Source organism: Artemia sp. Qi Xiang Cuo, chromosome 21, assembly GCF_049724085.1.
Source record: "Artemia sp. Qi Xiang Cuo chromosome 21, ASM4972408v1, whole genome shotgun sequence".
NCBI lineage: Eukaryota > Metazoa > Arthropoda > Branchiopoda > Anostraca > Artemiidae > Artemia > Artemia sp. Qi Xiang Cuo.
The window spans coordinates 29160556-29182070 of record NC_142814.1 but is presented as its reverse complement, the minus strand read 5'-3'; positions in this window follow the sequence as shown (position 1 = coordinate 29182070).

Here is a 21515-nt window from a genome sequence, read left to right as displayed (position 1 = left end):
TTGAAAGAACGAGAAGATAAGCCTGCGTACCAAGATTATAATATTGGAAGCTACAGTGATGACAGTGGTCTGGTACGGTTCTGAAGTCACTCCCAAAAAAGGAGGAAAATTTGCAAGATATTTTCCAGAGAAATTGCAAACAGATTGTTTTGAGTGCTCGCAGAGACGAATCTCCAGCATTTTTATTGGGGGGCAAGAGGGGTCTATATCCGGATAGTCAAAGGGATATATATTTGCGGATGAAGGATGACAGATTGCCCAAGATCGTCCTCGTCGGACAACCATTTAGGGCCAGACAAAAAGCGAGTCTCCTCGAGTGGGGTATGAGGATATTTTAAGCAAAGATTTAAGGGAAAGGAGAGGTTCTTGAGAGGGTGTAAAGAGGAGGTTTTGAACAGATTGGGATGGAGGAGGACTGTGCGTAGATGTGTTGGCCTCAGGTGGAATGGTGTAGCAGTGACTTGCTATTAGTAGCAGCTGTAGTAGTATAGGTAAGTTTCAAATATGAAAATACAAATTACGCTAAACTGAATTTTTTTCATCTTGTTTTTGTAGAAACGAAAGACTTTATCGATTTGTTTCTTTAATTATTATCTTTTGGTCATTTCATCGAATGATAATCAAATGACAAGTATTCAATTTATTAAATACACGAATATTTGACAGCCGTTTTGCCACAAGGTATTTATACTTTTCTCAAAAAAAAAAGAAATCAAAATGTGTCTTTGTAATAAGACAATGTTGTCTAACCTAATATAAACCTTTATTCTGGTCATTATATTTATTTCCCCCAATTTCGTATAATTATATCTTCATTGTGCATTTCATATTAAAAAAAATTGTTATTGATCAGTCAACATCAGTACTACACAAAACCCCAAATTGTAAAGCAATTTAGAAACTCTTTTTTACTCTCTCTCTCTCTCTTGGTTCATAGCTTGTAGCAGATTTACCATGCAATTAATTGGTAATAATATTAGCAGCTCTTCTACTTGCTATTAAAAAATTTCACTTTCGGATTTTGTCATGTATTTTACCTCCATAGAGTTTTTGAAGCCTTACAAAATTTAGCCGACAAAGAGGAAGTAGAAACCCCTCATTTAAATTAATGAATCATTAGTGATATTGGATCGCTTATCAAAGATACCGAACTTTAAAAAGTAAATACTGTAGATTACATAAGGACCATTATAAGTGAGCAACATTTCAAACCAGAAGTTCAACTTGTTTGTGGTAAAAATTACGGAGTAAGACCTTTTAGTTGGGTTCCCAACGACAGGAGGTCTTTAAATTGAACCAAACATTTTTTGGAAAACGGATCTAAGACAGTGTTACCGAGATTTTGTCACCCATAGCCCTCTTTCAAACAATTATTACCATCAGAATTGTAATGACATGAGTTGACTAAAATTTAGAGGGAAGGAGACAAATGTGTTTCTCAAAATTTAGGAGGAGGGGGAGCAAATCTGAAGTTTAAAAAAATGAAAATACCCAAGAAAGGTATTTTCCAAAAATCTGGGGGATGGGAGCATACGATCTAATGGAGCAGTATGCCCCCTCCGAATTGATACCACTTCGGGAATACTGAAAAAATAACTCGACTTCAGGCAAAAATCTTTAAAGGAGCAAATATATGCCGTGTCTGGGCATATATTGGATATTAGTAGAAATGCCTTATTGACTCCCACGGGGCCCCCCTGCTGCCACCTACAACTTTTTTACATAATTTATGCATGTTTTTATGGTTCGTTGTCAGTGAAAATGAAAAAACAGGATTTTTCTCACTTTTATGGATGTTTTTTGGACGGTTATGAGTGTTGGTCAATTTATTTGATGTTTTTCATGGATGTCAACATCAATTTATGGATGTTTTATGGTTTTTGTCAGTGAGAATGAAAAAACAGGAATTTTCTCACTTTTATGGATGTTTTCTGGATTATTGAGTCTAATGGGGAACAGGGTGAATGACACTTCATTCAAGATCAATCGATTGTTGTTATTGTTATGGTCAAGTGCACGCTCGGGGCGAATGTTAAGCCGTCCAGGAATAGGAAACAGTTAGATCACGTGTCGAAAGGGGAATTAATTTGTTGTTTCTAAGGCGAATTATTGATTCAAGAAAGGGGAATTAATTTGTTGTTTCTAAGGGGAATTATTGATTCACGAAAGGGGAATTAATTTGTTGTTTCTAAGGGGAATTATTGATTCAAGAAAGGGGATTTAATTTGTTGTTTCTAAGGGGAATTATTGATTCACGAAAGGGAATTATAAATGACATCACTTGTTTCCCTAGGAATTATACAGGACTCTAAAGATATAAATTAATATTCTATTTTTAAATACGGCTTCATTGATCTTTAAGTCGGAGAGATAAATTGATATTCTAACGAAACCTTAATAGTGTAGCTAGGAACATTATGAGATGAAGAGATTAACGCTGGAAAGGGTTTCCAAGTAATTTCAAATGTGACAGCGCAGAGATGCCAAAAATAAAGGGAACACGCAGAAATTACGTTTAGGGGTTATTTGGGCGAAAGCGTTTTCGACATTTTAAGGAATTATTTCGGTGAAACAGTTAGAGACATTTTAAAAGATGATTTTAGAAGATGTTTTAGAAGAGGGTGAAACTCTGTGGTCGTTATAATACACAAGTTCCATTTGAACAGTATCGTGAGGTCCCTACCCCAACCCCAAAGGGCCTCGATCCCCCTATCCCAACCCCGAAGGAACCCCCAGCCCCCAAAGGTCCCCCGGGCTCCCAAAGGACTCCGATCCCCCTATCCCAACCCCGAAGGAAGCACCCGGTCCCCAAAGGTCCCCCGGCCCCCCCCGCACCCCCAAAGCCCCACCGAGGCATTCCATTCCCCTTGCTTATTGAATTTTTTAAGTTTTTTCGGACTGAATTTTTTAGACTTAGAAATTATCCAACATTTTTCAGGTTTTTTTCTTTAACCCATTCGCATAGAGTTTTAGCCTAGAGTCTTAGCTTAGTTTTATTTAGAGATGAAGTTTACTTTAGTTTTAGTTAAGAGTTTAGAGTTTTAGCTTAGAGTCTTAGCTTAGAGTTTTTGTTAGAGTTCTAGTTTAGTTTAGTTTTAGTTAAGAGTTTTAGCTTAGAGTCTTAGCTAAGAGTTTTAGTTAGAGTTGAAGTTTAGTTTAGTTTTAGTTAAAAGTTTAGAGTTTTACCTTAGAGTCTTAGCTTATAGTTTTAGTTAGAGTTGAAGTTTACTTTAGTTTTACTTAAAAGTTTAGAGTTTTACCTTAGAGTCTTAACTTAGAGTTTTTGTTAGAGTTCTAGTTTAGTTTAGTAATAGTTAAGAGATTAGTTTTTAGCTTAGAGTCTTAGCTTAGAGTTTTTGTTGAAGTTCTAGTTTATTTTTAGTTAAGAGTTTAGAGTTTTAGCTTAGAGTCCTGTAAACTTATGTCTAGTGATAAACTTGCTAGAGTGACAAAAACTTTTTTTTCCACAAGAGAGCATTTTCAACTAAAAATAAAGAACTGCTAGACTAAATCAAAAACGTATAGAAATAATAAGGAATAATTGTTCAAACTTAAATTTTCTGTAAAGTTTTATCTAGTGATGAACTTGTTAGAGTGACAAAAACTTTTTTCCACAAGAGGACATTTTTCAACTAAAAGTAAAGAACTACTAGACTAAATCAAAGATGAGCAGAAATAATAACGAATAATTGTTCTAACTTAAATTTTCTGTAAAGTTATGTCTAGTGATAAACTTGTTAGAGTAACAAAAACTTTTTTTCCACAAGAGGATATTTTTCAACTAAAAGTAAAGAGCTACTAGACTAAATCAAAGATGAGCAGAAATAATAACGAATAATTTTTCAAACTTAAATTTTCTGTGTGCACCTAGGATAAGTTTCCAAAAAGGAAATAGGGCTTTGAGGGAAAGTTTTTAACTAACTGGCTGGAATACCCTTTAATAATAAAAGTTTTTGTTCTTTCCCAAATTCCGTCGGCTTGGCTGGGGAAAGACATTTTCCTTCTTTCTTTACGCTCTTGTCTTTTTATGTAGTCCTTGAACGTAGAAAAAGTTGCAAGGACTTACTGAATAATTCAATTTGCCATTGTTTGGTTTGCGAGGTGAAGTTGTGTCGAAACCATCAGAAATAATAATAAGCGAAATGTCTAAAAGGCTCGATTGTAAAAGAAATTTTTGAAACCCAAGGTAAAAAAATAAAAAAGTAATAAAAATAAATGAAAATTGAATATTAAGAATACCTACATGGTAACCCGGAAAGTGTTTCATTCGCTCCTTCCCCAGTCAATAAAAACTATACAAAAAAGATAAAATCTGACAACCTTCGCCAAAATATTCAAGCTCTGCTTAAGCGTAAAAGGTTGTTTAGAAACAGATTGTTAATGTATTTTCAAAAAAATTATTGATTGCTCGTTCAGATATTCCATTTCAATACTACTATGTTGACTTTTCCGTAAATAACATAAATTTACGTATCATGATTTTTTTTTTATTTTAAATAGACCAAAAATTAGGACCAATGGGAATACCCCCCTCCTCAAGACATCACTCTGTACACAACTTTTTTTAGAATTTAAAAACAAAGCTTATTTTCGTTAAAAATATTGAATAAAACTTTTTATTTGATTATCTGAAGCTTAGTTTAATGTTTTACTTTGAACAAACTACTTTGTTAATGCATTACCTTTTATAAACACCGAGTCTAAAGGCATTTAAATATTTAGGTGTTTGAAACCAAGTTCAAAACTAACGATACTGTTTTAAAAATTAGGTCCAACGCCTCGACATTGCTCAATAGAATTAAATGTTGGGTGTTTATATCTTAGTTTATGTAAGTAGGCTTTTATTTTTCGTATAGTTTAACCTAACCTGGCTCTGAGAAAGCTAAGCCAGCGTCGCTAGTCAGTTGGTAAACAACGCGTCTAACATGCTCTCCCAGAACAAAGATTTATGTAGCCAAAATTTTTCAACTGTCGGTTCCATCAAAGAGATGATGCAACGAGTTCAGCGCAACACTTTTATATTGCAGCGCAGTACCAATTAATCTGGTGTAAGTTAACCTAGAAATGTTAGGTAACCTAACATAACCTAACCAAACCCTAGTAATGTTAGGTAACCTAAACTAACCTAACCTTGGTGGTGGGGGTCCCACCCGTGGCAGGCTTTCGGCCCCGTGGCCCCGTGGGTGGAGTGGCCCACCTAGAAATGTTAGGTAACCTAACCTAACCTTGGTGGGGGTCCCACCGTGGCGGCCTGCCGTGGCCCCGGGGATGGGGCCCACCTAGAAATGTTAGGTAACCTAACCTAACCCTAGTAATGTTAGGTAGCCTAACCTACCCTAACCTTGGTGGTGGGGGTCCCACCCGTGGCCGGCTTTCGGTCAGGTTCCTGGAGGGTGGGGGTCTCGCCCGCAGTCGGCCTTCAGCCGGCGCCTCCGGGGGGTGGGGGGTCCCACCTGCGGGGGGCCTTCAGTCTGGGGGCCCGGGTGGGGTAGGTCCCGTCCGTGGTCGGCCTTCGGCGCCGCGGCTCCCATTAGACGATTTTGGAAAAAGGTGTTACGGGAGGGGGGGCCGAGTTGTACTCCAATTATTTTTTGTTACTAAAAAGGGTCACTAGAATCTTTTTTCCATTAGAATGAACCCTCTCTCAACGGTTGTGCTTCGAGTTGGAGGAAAAATCTTTTTCAATCCAAACTTTTACCGGCTTTATGTATAAATTTTATAACATAAAAACCTTTCCCCCAGGGGCTGAAGGGTCCATTTTATCTCTAAAGACATAGTTATTGAGTCTTTCAACTATGTTGAAGAAAAAAAATCCATCTAAAAATTGATTAGACGATTTTAGAAAAATATGCACATTATGACAAGAACTTTCATATATATGGCTAATGTACGTTTAAATTTTAATTTATATTTCCCCTATAGATTTTACATATTTGAACCAGAGAAATATATTTTCTATAATTTTCTTACAAAAACTAGACGATTTTGGAATAGCCAGATCTGTAAATTAGGTATCTGTAAACCCCATTTTGCGTACCATTAATTAGAATTAACTATATTTTTTGCTATAAATACCAGGTCCTGTAAATTAAGTGTCTATAAACCCATTTTTTGCCTACCATTTATTTAGATTAAACTATACGCAAAACAATAGCCTACTTACAAAAACTAAGATATAAACTCTCAACATTTAATTCTATTGAGCAATGTCGAAGCATTGGACCTAATTTTTTTAAACAGTATCGTTAGTTTTGAACTTGGTTTTCAAACACCTAAATATTTAAATGCCTTTAGACTCGGTGTTTATAAAAAGTAACGCATTAACAAAGTAGTCTGTTCAAAGTAAAACATTAAACTAAGCTTCAGATAATCAAATAAAAAGTTTCATTCAATATTTTTAATAATAATAATAAGCTTTGTTTTTAAATTCTAAAAAAAGTTGTGTAAAGAGCGATGTCTTGAGGAGGGGGGTATTCCCATTGGTCCTGATTTTTGGTCTATTTAAAAAAAAAATTATGATACGTAAATTTATGTTATTTACGGAAAAGTCAACAAAGTAGTATTGAAATGGAATATCTGAAAGAGCAATCAATAATTTTTTTGAAAATACATTAACAATCTGTTTCTAAACGACCTTTTACGCTTAAGCAGAGCTTGGATATTTTGGCAAAGGTTGTCATATTTTATGTTTTTGTATAGTTTTTATTGACTGGGGAAGGAGCGAAGGAAACACTTTCCGGGTTACCATGTAGGCATTCTTAATATTCAATTTTCATTTATTTTTATTACATTTTTATTTTTTTACCTTCGGTTTCAAAAATTTCTATTACAACCGAGCCTTTTAGACGTTTTGCTTATTATTATTTCTGATGGTTTCGACACATCTTCACCTCGCAAACCAAACAAGGGCAAATTGAATTATTCAGTAAGACCTTGCAACTTTTTCTACGTTCAAGTACTACATAAAGAGACAAGAGCGTAAAGAAAGAAGGGTCAATGTCTTTCCCCAGCCAAGCCGACGGACTTTGAAAAAGAACAAAAACTTTTATGATTAAAGGGCATTCCAGCCAGTTAGTTAAAAACTTTCCATCAAAGCCCAATTTCCTTTTTGGAATCTTATCCTAGGTAAAATATAGGCACTAGCTCAAATATAAGCGGAAGGTCAGAAACCCCTCTAGGGATCGTGACGAGAGAAAATTTCTTAGGTGAATAATAAACTAACAGAGTAAGAAACAAAGTAGACTAGTAAACAAGTTGATATAGGACAATTTCTAAACTAAATTTTAAGCAAGTTATTACATAAATCTAAAATAAATATTTCGCTATTAAAATCAGTTTTGATTTCACCTGGGAGATGTGTGTTTGCCAAATTCTCTATTTATTATGACTAAATTAAATTCATATCAATGTTGTTTAGTCAGCACAATTCTAAGGCAAGAGGTGCTGCACTGCACGCTAACAGTGTTGCGCTGAACTCGTTGCATCGTCTATTTGATGTAATCAGCAGTTGAAAAATTTTGGCTACATAAATCTTTGTTCTGGCAGAGCATGTTAGATGCGTTGTTTGCCAACTGACTAGCGACGCTGGCTTAGCTTTCTCAGAGCCAGGTTAGGTTAAACTATACGCAAAACAACAGCCTACTTACAAAAACTAAGATATAAACACCCAACATTTAATTCTATTGAGCAATGTCGAGGCGTTGGACCTAATTTTTTTAAACAGTATCGTTAGTTTTGAACTTGGTTTTCAAACACCTAAATATTTAAATGCCTTTAGACTCGGTGTTTATAAAAAGTAATGCATTAACAAAGTAGTTTGTTCAAAGTAAAACATTAAACTAAGCTTCAGATAATCAAGTAAAAAGTTTTATTCAATATTTTTAATAATAATAAGCTTTTTTTTAAATTCTAAAAAAAGTTGTGTAAAGAGTGATGTCTTGAGGAGGGGGGTATTCCCATTGGTCCTAATTTTTGGTCTATTTTTAAAGAAAAAAATTTAAGATACGTAAATTTATGTTATTTACGGAAAAGTCAACATAGTAGTATTGAAATGGAATATCTGAACGAGCAATCAATAATTTTTTTGAAAATACATTAACAATCTGTTTCTAAACAACCTTTTACGCTTAAGCAGAGCTTGAATATTTTGGCGAAAGTTGTCAGATATTATCTTTTTTGTATAGTTTTTATCGACTGGGGAAGGAGCGAATGAAACACTTTCCAGGTTAGTATGTAGATATTCTTAATATTCAATTTTCATTTAATTTTATTACTTTTTTATTTTTTTTACCTTGGGTTTCAAAAATTTCTATTACAACCGAGCCTTTTAGACATTTTGCTTATTATTATTTCTGATGGTTTCAACACAACTTCACCTCGCAAACCAAACAAGGGCAAATTGAATTATTCTGTAAGACCTTGCAACTTTTTCTATGTTCAAGGACTACATAAAAAGACAAGAGCGTAAAGAAAGAAGGGAAAATGTCTTTCCCCAGCCAAGCCAACGGAATTTGAGAAAGAACAAAACTTTTATGATTAAAGGGTATTCCAGCCAGTTAGTTAAAAACTTTCCCTCAAAGCCCTATTTTCTTTTTGGAAACTTATCCTAGGTGCACACAGAAAATTTAAGTTTGAACAATTATTCGTTATTATTTCTGCTCATCTTTGATTTAGTCTAGTAGCTCTTTACTTTTAGTTGAAAAATGTCCTCTTGTGGAAAAAAAGTTTTTGTTACTCTAACAAGTTTATCACTAGACATAACTTTACAGAAAATTTAAGTTTGAACAATTATTCGTTATTATTTATGCTCATCTTTGATTTAGTCTAGTAGCTATTTACTTTTAGTTGAAAATTTCCTCTAGTGGAAAAAGTTTTTGTCACTCTAGCAAGTTTATCACTAGACATAAGTTTACAGAAAATTTAAGTTTGAACAATTATTCATTATTATTTCTACTCATCTTTGATTTAGTCTAGTAGCTCTTTACTGTTAGTTGAAAAATGCCATCTTGTGGAAAAAAAAGTTTTTGTCACTCTAGCAAGTTTATCATTAGACATAACTTTACAGAAAATTTAAGTTTGAACAATTATTCGTTATTATTTCTGCTCATCTTTGATTTAGTCTAGTAGCTCTTTACTTTTAGTTGAAAAATGTTCTCTTGTGGAAAGTTTTTGTCACTAACAAATTTATCACTAGACATAAGTTTACAGAAAATTTAAATTTGAACAATTATTCGTTATTATTTCTGTTCGTTTTTGATTTAGTCTAGCATCACTTTACTTTTAGTTGAAAAATGTTCTCTTGTGGAAAAAAAGTTTTTGTCACTCTAACAAGTTTATCACTAGACAAGTTTACAGAAAATTTAAGTTTGAACAATTATTCATTATTATTTCTAGTCATCTTTGATTTAGTCTAGTAGCTCTTTACTTTTAGTTAAAAAATGCCCTCTTGTGGAAAAAAAGTTTTTGACTGCCTAACAAGTTTATCATTAGACATAAGTTTACAGAAAATTTAAGTTTGAACAATTATTCGTTATTATTTCTGCACATCTTTGATTTAGTCTAGTAGCTCTTTACTTTTAGTAGAAAAATGTTCTCTTATGGAAAAAAGTTTTTTGTCACTCTAATAAGTTTATCTCTAGACATAAGTTTACAGAAAATTTAAGTTTTAACAATTATTCTTTATTATTTCTGCTCATCTTTGATTTAGTCTAGTAGCTCTTTACTTTTAGTTGAAAAATGTCCCCTTATGGAAAAAAAGTTTTTGTCACTCTAACAAGCTTATCATTAGACATAAGTTTACAGAAAATTTAAGTTTGAACAATTATTCGTTATCATTTCTGCTCATCTTTGATTTAGTCTAGTAGCTCTTTACTTTTAATTGAAATATACCCTCTTGTGGGAAAAAAAGTTTTTGTCACTCTAACAAGTTTATCACTAGACATAACTTTACAGAAAATTTAAGTTTGAACAATTATTCATTATTATTTCTACTCATCTTTGATTTAGTCTAGTAGCTCTTTACTTTTAGTTGAAAAATGCCCTCTTGTGGAAAAAAAGTTTTTGTCACTCTAACAAGTTTATCATTAGACATAACTTTACAGAAAATTTAAGTTTGAAGAATTATTGTTATTATTTCTACTCATCTTTGATTTAGTCTAGTAGCTCTTTACTTTTAATTGAAAAATATCCTCTTGTGGAAAAAAAGTTTTTGACTGCCTAACAAGTTTATCACTAGACATAACTTTACAGAAAATTTAAGTTTGAACAATTATTCTTTATTATTTCTGCAAATCTTTGATTTAGTCTAGTAGCTCTTTACTTTTAGTTGAAAAATGTCCTCTTGTGGAAAAAAAGTTTTTGTTTTGTTGAAAAAGTTCATTTTGGATTTCTTTCCTTGAAATGCAAGAGTTGGAATATTTCAGTAGTGTTTTGTCGTGGTTTACCTTGTCACAGTTACATTCTCTTGATTTTTTAAAGTTCATTTTTGGATTTCTTTCTTTTAAATGCAAGAGTTGTAATTTTTCAGTCGTTTTTTGTTTTGGTTTACCTTGTCAGAGTTACATTCTCTTGATTTTTCAAAGTTCATTTTGGATTTCTTTCCTTTAAAGGCAAGAGTCGGATTATTTCAGTAGTGTTTTTTTGTGGTTAACCATATCACAGTTACCTTCTCTTGATTTTTCAAAGTTCATTTTGAATTTTTACATTCTCTTTGATTTTTCAAAGTTCATTTTGAATTTCTTTCGTGAAATGCAAGAATTGGAATATTTCAGTAGTGTTTTGTCGTGGTTTACCTTGTCACAGTTACATTCTCTTGATTTTTCAAAGTTCATTTTGAATTTTTTTCGTTGAAATGCAAGAGTTGGAATATTTAAATAGTGTTTTATAGTGGTTTACCTTGTCACAGTTACGTTTACCTAATTTTTCAAAGTTTTTTTTGGATGTAATTACTTGAAAGGAAACATTCTGAATTGATCAGTAATAATATGTATTGGTTTATCCTGTAACAGCTACATTCACAGGTTTTTACAATTTCAATTTTTGATTTATTTCGTTGAAATTCTATATTTGTTCAATTTAAGAAGATTTTTGTTGTGGTTTATCTTTTCATAGTTACATTATCATGATTTTTTAAAGTTAATTTTGGGATTTCTATCGTTGAAATGAAAGATTTGGAATATTTCAGTAGTGTTTTGTTATGGTTTACCTTGTCACAGTTACATTCTCTTTATTTTTCAAAGTTCATTTTAGATTTCTTTCATTTTATTGCAAGATTTTGATTATTTCAGTAGATTTTTGTCGTGGTTTACCTTGTCACAGTTACATTCTCTTAATTTTTCAAAGTTCATTTTGAATTTCTTTCATTGAAATGCAAGAGTTGGAATATTTCAGTAGTGTTTTGTCTTTGGTTTAACTTGTCACAGTTACATTCTCTTGATTTTTCAAAGTTCATTTTGGATTTTTCATTCTCTTGATTTTTCAAAGTAAATTTTGAATTTCTTTCGTGAAATGAAAGAGTTAGAATACTTCAGTAGTCTTTTGTCGTGGTCTAACTAGTCACATTTAGATTCTCTTGATTTTTCAAAGTTCATTTTGAATTTTTTTCATGAAACGCAAGATTTGAAATATTTCAATAGTGTTTTTTAATTGTTTACCTTGTCACAGTTACATTCTCTTGATTCTTCAAAGCTCATTTTTGATTTTTTTCCTTGAAATGCAAGAGTTGGAATATTTCAGTAGTGTTTTGTCGTTGTTTACATTGTAACAGTTACATTCTCTTGATTTTTTGAAGTTCATTTTGGATTTCTTTCTTTGAAATGGAAGAGTTGGAATATTTCAGCAGTGTTTTGTCGAGGTTTACCTTGTCACAGTTACATTCTCTTGATTTTTCAAAGTTCATTGTGGATTTTTTTCCTTGAAATGCAAAAGTTCGAATATTTCAGTACTGTTTTGTCATGGTTTACCTTGTCACAGTTAAATTCTCTTGATTTTTCAAAGTTAATATTTAATTTTTACATTCTCTTTGATTTTTAAAAGTTTATTTTGAATTTCTGTTGTGAAATGCAAAAATTGGAATATTTCAGTAGAGTTTTGTCGTGGTTTACCTTGTCACAGTTACATTCTCTTGATTTTTCAAAGTTCATTTTGAATTTCTTTCGTGAAATTCAAGAGTTGGAATATTTATATAGTGTTTTATCGTGGTTTACCTTGTCACAGTTACATTCTCTTGATTTTTCAAAGCTCATTTTGGATTTTTTCCTTGAAATGCAAGAGTTGGAATATTTCAGTAGTGTCTGGTCGTGGTTTACCTTGTCACAGTGACATTCTCTTGATCTTTCAAAGTTCATTTTTGATTTATTTCCTCGACAGGCAAGAGTTGAAATATTTCAGTAGTGTTTTGTCGTGGTTCACCTTATGACAGTTAAATTATCTTGATTTTTCAAAGTTCATTTTTGGATTTCTTTCGTTGAAATGAAAGAGTTGGAATATTTCAGTAGTGTTTTGTTATGGTTTACCTTGTCACAGTTACAGTCTCTTGATTTTTCAAAGTTAATTTTATATTTCTTTCGATGAAATGCAAGACATGGAATATTTCAATAGTGTCTTTTCATTGATTAACTTGTAACATTATAATTCTCTTGTTTTTTCAAAGTTCAGTTTGGGATTTCTTCCGTCGAGACAACAGGGTTTGAATACTTCTGATCTGGGGTGTCATGATTCGCATTGCCGCTTTTAAGGTCTACGGTCCCTTCAAAGTTCTTTGTTGATTTCTGTCGTTGAAATTCAGGAGTTGGACTATTTAAGTAGTGTTTTGTCATGCTTTACCTTGTCACAGTTACATTCTCTTGATTTTTCAAAGTTCATTCTGGATTTTTACATTCTCTTAATTTTTTAAAGTTCATTTTGAATTTCTTTCGTGAAATGCAAGAATTGGAATATTTCAGTAATGTTTTGTCGTGTTTTACCATGTCACTGTTAAATTCTCTTGATATTTCAAAGTTCATTTTTAATTTATTTCGTGAAATGCAAGAGTTAGAATATTTATATAGTGTTTTATCGTGGCTTACCTTGTCACAGTTACATTCTCTTGATTTTTCAAAACTCATTTTTAATTTCTCTCGTTTATATCAAAAAGTTGGAATATTTCAGTAGCTTTTTTTCATGGTTCACCCTTTCACATCTACAGTCTTCGGATTTTTACAAGGTCATTTTGAAATTCTATAGTTGACATGCGAGAGTTGGAAAATTTCAGTAGTGGATTGCCATGGTTTACCTTGTCAAAGTTACATTCTCTTGATTTTTAAAAGTTCATTTTTGGATTTCTTTCTTTGAAATGCAAGGGTTGGAATATTTCAATAGTGTTTTGTTATGGTTTACCTTGTCACAGTTACTTTCTCTTGTTTTTTTTCAAAGTTCATTTTGGATTTACTTCCTTGAAATGCAAGAGATGGAATATTTCAGCAGTGTTTTGTCATGGTTTACCTTGTCACAGTTACATTCTCTTGATTTTTCTAAACTTTCTTTTTGGGTTTCTTTCGTTGAAATGCAAGAGTTGGAATATTTCAGTAGTGTTTTGTTATGGTTTACCTTGTCACAGTCACATTCTCTTGATTTTTCAAAGTTCATTTTGAATTTCTTTCTTTGAAATGCAAGATTTGAAATATTTCAGTAGTTTTTTTGTTGTGCTTTAACTTGTCATAGTTACATTTTCTTAATTTTTCAAAGTTCATTTTGAATTTCTTTCGTTGAAATGAAACAGTTGGATTATTTCAGTAGTGTTTTGTCTTTGGTTTAACTTGTCACAGTTACATTCTCTTGATTTTTTGAAGTTCATTTTGGATTTTTGCATTCTCTTGATTTTTCAAAGTTCATTTTGAATTTCTTTCGTGAAATGCAAGAGTTGGAATATTTCAGTTGTCTTTTGTCATGGTTTACCTACTCACAGTTACATTCTCTTGATTTTCAAAGTTCATTTTGGATTTCTTTCATGAAACGCAAGATTTGAAATATTTCAATAGTGTTTTATCGTGGTTTACCTTTTCACACTTACATTCTCTTGATTTTTCAAAGTTAATTTTGAATTTTGTTCATTGAATTCAGTAGTGTTTTGTTATGCTTTACCTTGTCACAGTTACATTCTCTTGATTTTTCAAAGTTCATTTTGGATTTCCCTCCTTGAAATACAAGAGTTGGAATATTTCAGTAGTGTTTTGTCGCGGTTAACCTTGTCACAGTTACATTCTTTTGATTTTTCAAAAGTTTATTTTTGAATTTCAATCGCTGAGATGAAAAAGTTTGATTATTTTAGCATTACTGTACCATGATTTACAATGTATCTTAGACAATCCATGAATTTTTCAACGCTCATTTTGGATCTCTATCATTGTAAATAGGTAGTTAGAATATTTCAGTGTTGTTTCGTTGTGGTTTAACTTGTCACTTTTAAATTCTCTTTATTTTTTAAAGTTCATTTTGAATTTTTACATTCTCCTGATTTTTCAAAATTCATTTTGGATTTCTTTCGTTGAAATGCAAGAATTGGAATATTTCAGTAATGTTTTGTCGTGGTTTACCTTGTCACAGTTACATTCTCTTGATTTTTCAAAGTTCATTTTGAATTTCTTTCGTGAAATTCAAGAGTTGGAATATTTATATAATGTTTTATCATGGCTTACCTTGTCACAGTTACGTTCTCTTGATTTTTCAAAGTTCATTTTGGATTTCTTTCATTAATATGCAAGAGTTGGATTATTTCAGTAGTGTTTTTCATTAGTTTAACTTGTCATAGTTACATTCACTTGATTTTTCAAAGTTCATTTTGGATTTCTTTCGTTGAAATGCAAGATTTGGAATATTTCAGTAGTGTTTGGTCGTGGTTTACCTTGTCACATTTACATTCTCTTGATTTTTTAAAGTTCATTTTTGGATTTCTTTCGTTGAAATGCAAATGTTGGAATATTTCAATAGTGTTTTTTTTTGGTTTACCTTGTCACAGTTACATTCTCTTGATTTTTCAAAGTTCATTTTGGATTTACTTGCTTGAAAAGCAAGAGTTGGAATATTTCAGTAGTGTTTTGTCGCGGTTTACCTTGTCACAGTTACATTCTCTTGATTTTTCAAAAGTTCATTTTTGGATTTTTTTCGTTGAAATGCAAGAGTTGGAATATTTCAGTAGTGTTTTGTTATGGTTTACCTTCTCACAGTTACATTCTCTTGATTTTTCAAAGTTCCTTTTTGGATTTCTTTCGTTGAAATGCAAGAGTCGGAATATTTCAGTAGTGTTTTGTTGTGGTTTACCATGTCACAGTTACATTCTCTTGATTTTTCAAAGTTCATTTTGGATTTTTACATTCTCTTGATTTTTGAAAGTTCATTTTTAATTTCTTTTGTGAAATGCAAGAATTGGAATATTTCATTTGTGTTTTTTCATGGTTTACCATGTAACAGTTACATTCTCTTGTAATTTGAAAAAGTTAAATTTTTTTTTTAATTTAATTCAAGGCCAGAGTTTGTATTTTTCAGTTATTTTTTGGGTGGGTTTATCTTGCCACCGCCATTCTCTCATAATTCGTTTAAGTTAATTTTGAATTTTGTTAATCGCGATGATAGAGTTGTAATATTTCAGTAGTTTTTTGTCGTGGTTTACCTTGTCACAGTTACATTCTCTTAATTTTTCAAAGTTCATTTTGAATTTCTTTCATTGAAATGCAAGAGTTGGAATATTTCAGTAGTGTTTTGTCTTTGGTTTAACTTGTCACAGTTACATTCTCTTGATTTTTCAAGTTTAAATTTAGGTTTTTGAATTTTCTTGATTTACGTATGTTGACTTTGAACTTCTTTTGTGTAAATAAGGAGTTAGAATGTATCAGTATTCTTTCGTAGTGGTTTACATAGTAACAGTAACCTTATCTTGATTTTTCAAAGTTCATTTTGGATTTTTTTCATGAAATGCAAGAGTTGGAATATTTCAATAGTATTTTATCGTGGTTTACCTTGTTACAGTTACATTCTCTTGATTTTTCAAAGTTCATTTTGGATTTCTTTCCTTGAAATATTTTGAATATTTGGAAAATTTTGTCATAGTTACATTCACTTGATTTTTCAAAGTTCATTTTGGATTTCTTTCCTTGAAAAGCAAGAGTTGGAATATTTCAGTAGTGTTTCGTCGTGGTTCACCTTGTCACAGTTACATTATCTTGAATTTTCAAAGCTCATTTTGGATTTCTATCGTTGAAATTCAAGGGTTGGAATATTTCAATATTGTTTTTTTGTGTTTTACCTTCTCACATTTACATTATCTTGATTTTTCAAAGTTCATTTTGGATTTACATCCTTGAAATGCAAGAGTTGGAATATTTCAGTAGTGTTTTGTCGCGGTTTACCTTGTCACAGTTACATTCTCTTGATTTTTCAAAAGTCCATTTTTGGATTTCTTTCGTTGAAATGCAAGAGTTCTTCTCTTGCATTCTCTTGATTTTTCAATTTTAATTTTGGATTTCTTTCGTTGAAATGCCAGAGTCGGAATATTTCAGTAGTGTTTTTTTGTGGTTTACCATCTCACAGTTAAATTTTCTTGATTTTTCAAAGTTCATTTTGGATTTTTAAATTCTCTTGATTTTTCAAATTTCATTTTGAATTTCTTTCGTGAAATGCAAGAATTGGAATATTTAAGTAGTGTTTTGTCGTTGTTTACCATGTCACAGTAATATTATCTTGATTTTTAAAAGTTGATTTTGAATTTATTTCGTTAAATTCAATATTTGGAATATTTCAGTAGTTTTTTGTCGTGGTTTACCTTGTCACAGTTACATTCTCTTGATTTTTCAAAGCTCATTTTAGATTTCTTTCATTGAAATACAAGACTTGGGATTTTTCAGTTGCGTTTTGTCATGGTTTACGTTATCGCTCTTCACTGTTGTTGACATTTTAATGTTAATTTTTGGATATATATCTAGGTAAGGCAAGAATTGTACTATTTCAGCGGTGTTTTGTTATGCTTTAACTTATCTCAGCTAACTTCTTTTGATGCTTAAATGTTCATCTTGGATTTCTTTCGTTGAAATGCAAGAGTTGGAATATTTCAGTATATTTTTGTCGTGGTTTACCTTGTCACAGTTACATTCTATTTATTTTTCAAAGTTAATTTTGAATTTATTTCATTGAAATGCAAGAGTTTGAATATTTCAGTAGTGTTTTGTCTTTGGTTTAACTTGTCACAGTTACATTCTCTTGATTTTTCAAAGTTCATTTTGGATTTTTCATTCTCTTGATTTTTCAAAGTTCATTTTGAATTTCTTTCGTGAAATGCAAGAGTTGGAATATTTCAGTAGTGTTTTGTCGGGGTTTACCATGTCACAGTTACATTCTCTTGATTTTTCAAAGTTCATTTTGAATTTCTTTCGTGAAATGCAAGAGTTGGAATATTTCAATAGTGTTTTATCGTGGTTTACCTTGTCACATTTACATTTTCTTAATTTTTTAAAGCTAATTTGTGATTTATTTCGTTTAAATGCAAGAGGTGATATATTTCATTAGTGTCTTGTCATAGTTTAGCTTGTTACAGTTACATCTTCTTGATTTTTCAAATTTAATTTTGAATTTCTTTTGTTGTAATGAAAGAGTTGGAATATTTGAGTAGTGTATTGGCTTGGTTTACCTAGTAAAATTTACATTTTCTTGATTTTTCAAATTTAATTTCTGCTTTTTACATTTTCTTGATTTTTCAATGTTCAGTTATAATTTCTTTAGTTATTTGCAATTGATTGAATATTTAAGTAGTTTTTTATCATGGTTTACCCTGTTAAAGTTACATTATCTTTATTTTTAAAAGCTCATTTTGGATATCCTTCCTTGAAATGAAAGAGTTGGAATATTTCAGTAGTGTTTTGTCGTGGTTTACCTTGTTACAGTTACATTCTCTTGATTTTTCAAAGTTCATTTCGAATTTCTTTCGTGAAACGCAAGAGTTGGAATTTTTAAGTAGTATTTTATCGTGGTTTAACTTGTAACAGTTACATTCTCTTGATTTTTTAAAGTTCATTTTGGATTTCTTTACTTGAAATGCAATAGTTCGAATATTTAAGTAGTGTTTTGTCGTGGTTTACCTTGTCACAGCTACATTCTCTTGATTTTTCAAAGTTCATTTTGGATTTCTTTCCTCGAAATGCAAGAGTTGGAATATTTCAGTAGTGTTTTGTCATGCTTTACCTTGTCACAGTTACATTCTATTGATTTGTCAAATTTCGTTTTGGATTTCTTTCCTTGAAATGCAAGAGTTGGAATATTTCAGTAGTGTTTTGTCGTGGTTTACCTTGTCACAATTACATTCTCTTGATTTTCAAAGTTCATTTTGGATTTTTACATTCTCAGATTTTTCAAAGTTCATTTTGAATTTCTTTCGTTGAAATGCAAGAGTTGGAATATTTCAGTATTGTTTTGTTGTGCTTTACCTTGTCACTGTTACATTCCCTTGATTTTTTCAAAGTTCATTTGGGATTTCTTTCGTTGAAATGCAAGAGATGGAATATTTCAGTAGTGTCTTGTCGTGGTTTACCTTGTCACAGTTACATTCTCTGAATTTTTCAAAGTTCATTTTGAATTTCTTTCATTGAAATGCAAGATTTGTAATATTTAAGTAGTATTTTGTTGTATTTTCCATTGTCACAGATACATTCTCTTGATTTTTCAAAGTTCATTTTGAATTTCTTTCATTGAAATGCAAGAGTTGGAATATTTTAGTAGTGTCTTGTCGTGGTTTACCTTGTCACAGTGACATTCTCTTGATTTTTCAAAGTTTATTTTGAATTTCTTGCGTGAAATGCAAGAGTTGGAATATTTCAGTAGTGTTTTGAAAAATCAAGAGAATGTAACTGTAACATGGTAAACCACGACAAAACACTACTGAAATATTCCAAATTTTGTTTTTCACGAAAGAAATCCAAAATGAACTTTGAAAAATCAACAGAAAGTTACAGCGACGAGGTAGAGCAAAACAAAACACTACTGAAATATTTCAGTTGTTGTATTTCAACGATAGAAGTCCGAACCGAGCTTTGAAAAATCCTAAAAATTTAATATTGGCAAGGTAATTAAAAACAGAATACATGTTAGTGAAAATAATATATAGTAAACTTCGGAAAGTCTAGAGACTGCAAGTGTGTTAAAATCAGCTATGTTCGAACCCCAGTAAAATGTTCCAACTCATGTATTTCACCGAGAGAAATTCAAGATGAACTTTTAAAAAATTAAGAGAATGTCACTGTGACAAGGTAAACCACGACAAAATACTACTGAAATATTCCAACTCTTGCATTTCACAAAAGAAATCTAAAAGGAACTTTGAAAAATCAAGAGAATGTAACTGTGACAAGGTAAACCATGAAAAAAACACTACTTAAATATTCCAACTCTTGCATTTCAACGAAAGAAATCAAAAATGTACTTTGAAAAATCAAGAGAATGTAACTGTGACAAGGTAAACCACGACAAGACACTACTAAAATATTCCAACTCTTGCATTTCAATGAAAGAAATTCAAAATGAACTTTGAAAAATCAAGAGAATGTATCTGTGACAAGGTAAAGTACAACAAAACGCTACTGAAATATTCCAACTCTTGCATTTCAACGAAATAAATTCAAAATGAACTTTGAAAAATTAAGAGAATGTAACTGTGACAAGGTAAATTACGACAATACACTACTGAAATATTCCAACTCTTGCATTTCAACGAAAGAAATCCAAAATGAACTTTCAAAAATCAAAAGAATGTAACAGTGACAAGGTAAAGCACAACAAGACACTACTGAAATATTCCAACTCTTGCATTTCAACAAAAGATATTCAATCTGAACTTTGAAAAATCTCAGAATGTAAAAATCCAAAATGAACTTTGAAAAATCAAGAGAATGTAACTGTGACAAGATAAACCACGACAAAACACTACTGAAATATTCCAACTCTTGCATTTCAAGGAATGAAATCCAAAATGGACTTTGAAAAATCGAGAGAATGTAACTGTGACAAGGTAAACCATAACAAAACACTACTGAAATATCCCACCTCTTGCATTTCAACGAAAGAAATCCAAAAATGAACTTTGAAAAATCAAGAGAATGTAACTATGACAAGGTAAACCATGACAAAACACTACTGAATTTTTCCAAATCTTGCATTTCAAGGAAATAATTCCAAACTCAACTTTGAAAAATCAAGAGACTGTAATTGTGACAAGGTAAACCACGACAAAACACTACTAGAAATATTCCAACTCTTGCATTACAAGTAAAGAATTCCAAAATTAACATCGGTAAATAAATATAATTTTCCTTTGTCAAGTTAAACCACGACAAAACGCGACCGAAATAAAGTGTTCCGGGTCTTTCTAGGTAATGTATCCAAATTGAGATTTGAAAAAATAAATAGCATTTCACTGTGGCAAGGTAAACCACGACGAAAAACTACTGAAATGTTCCAACTCTAGCATTTCCATGAAAAAAATTCAAAATGAACTTTGAAAATCAAGAGAATGTAAAAATCCAAAATGAACTTTGAAAAATCAAGAGAATGTAACTGTGGCAAGGTAAACCACGATAAAACACTATTGAAATATTCCAACTCTTGCATTTCACGAATCAAATTCAAAATAATCTTTGAAAAATCAAGATAATGTAACTGTGACTTTTTAAAACTCGAAAAAACACTACTTATACATTCTAACACCTTCATTAAACAAAAAAGTTCAAAATGAACTTTGGAAAATCAAGAGAATTTAAAAACAAGAAATTAACTTTGAAAAATCAATAAGATGTAACTTTGACAAAATAAACCAAGAAAAAACACTACTGAAATATTCTAAACTATTTCATTTTAATGAAAGAAATTCAAAATGAACATTAAAAAATTAAGAGAATTTTATTTTTATAAGGTAAACCATTACAAAACACTACTGAAATATTCAAACTCTTGCATTTCAATGTAATAAATCCACAATGAAATTTGAAAATCAAGAGAATGTAATTGTGACAACGTAAACCAAGACAAAACACTACTGAAATATTCCAACTCTTTCATTTCAACGAAAGAAATCCAAAAATTAACTTTAAAAATCAAGAGAATGTAACTGTGACAAGTTAAATCACGACAAAACACTACTGAAATATTCCAACTCTTTCATTTCAATGAAAGAAATCAAAACTCAACTTTTAAAAATCAAGTGAATGTAACTCTGACAAGGTAAACCACGACAAAACACTACTGAAATATTCCAACTCTTGCATTTCAAGGAAAGAAATCCAAAATGAGTTTTGAAAAATCAAGAGAATGTAACTGTGACAAGGTAAACCACGACAAAATACTACTGAAATATTCCAATTCTTGCATTTCACGAAATAAATTCAAAATGAACATTGAAAAATCAAGAGAATGTAAAAATCCAAAATGAACTTTGAAAAATCAAGAGAATTTAATTATGACAAGGTAAACCATGACAAAACACTACTGAAATATCCCAACTCTTG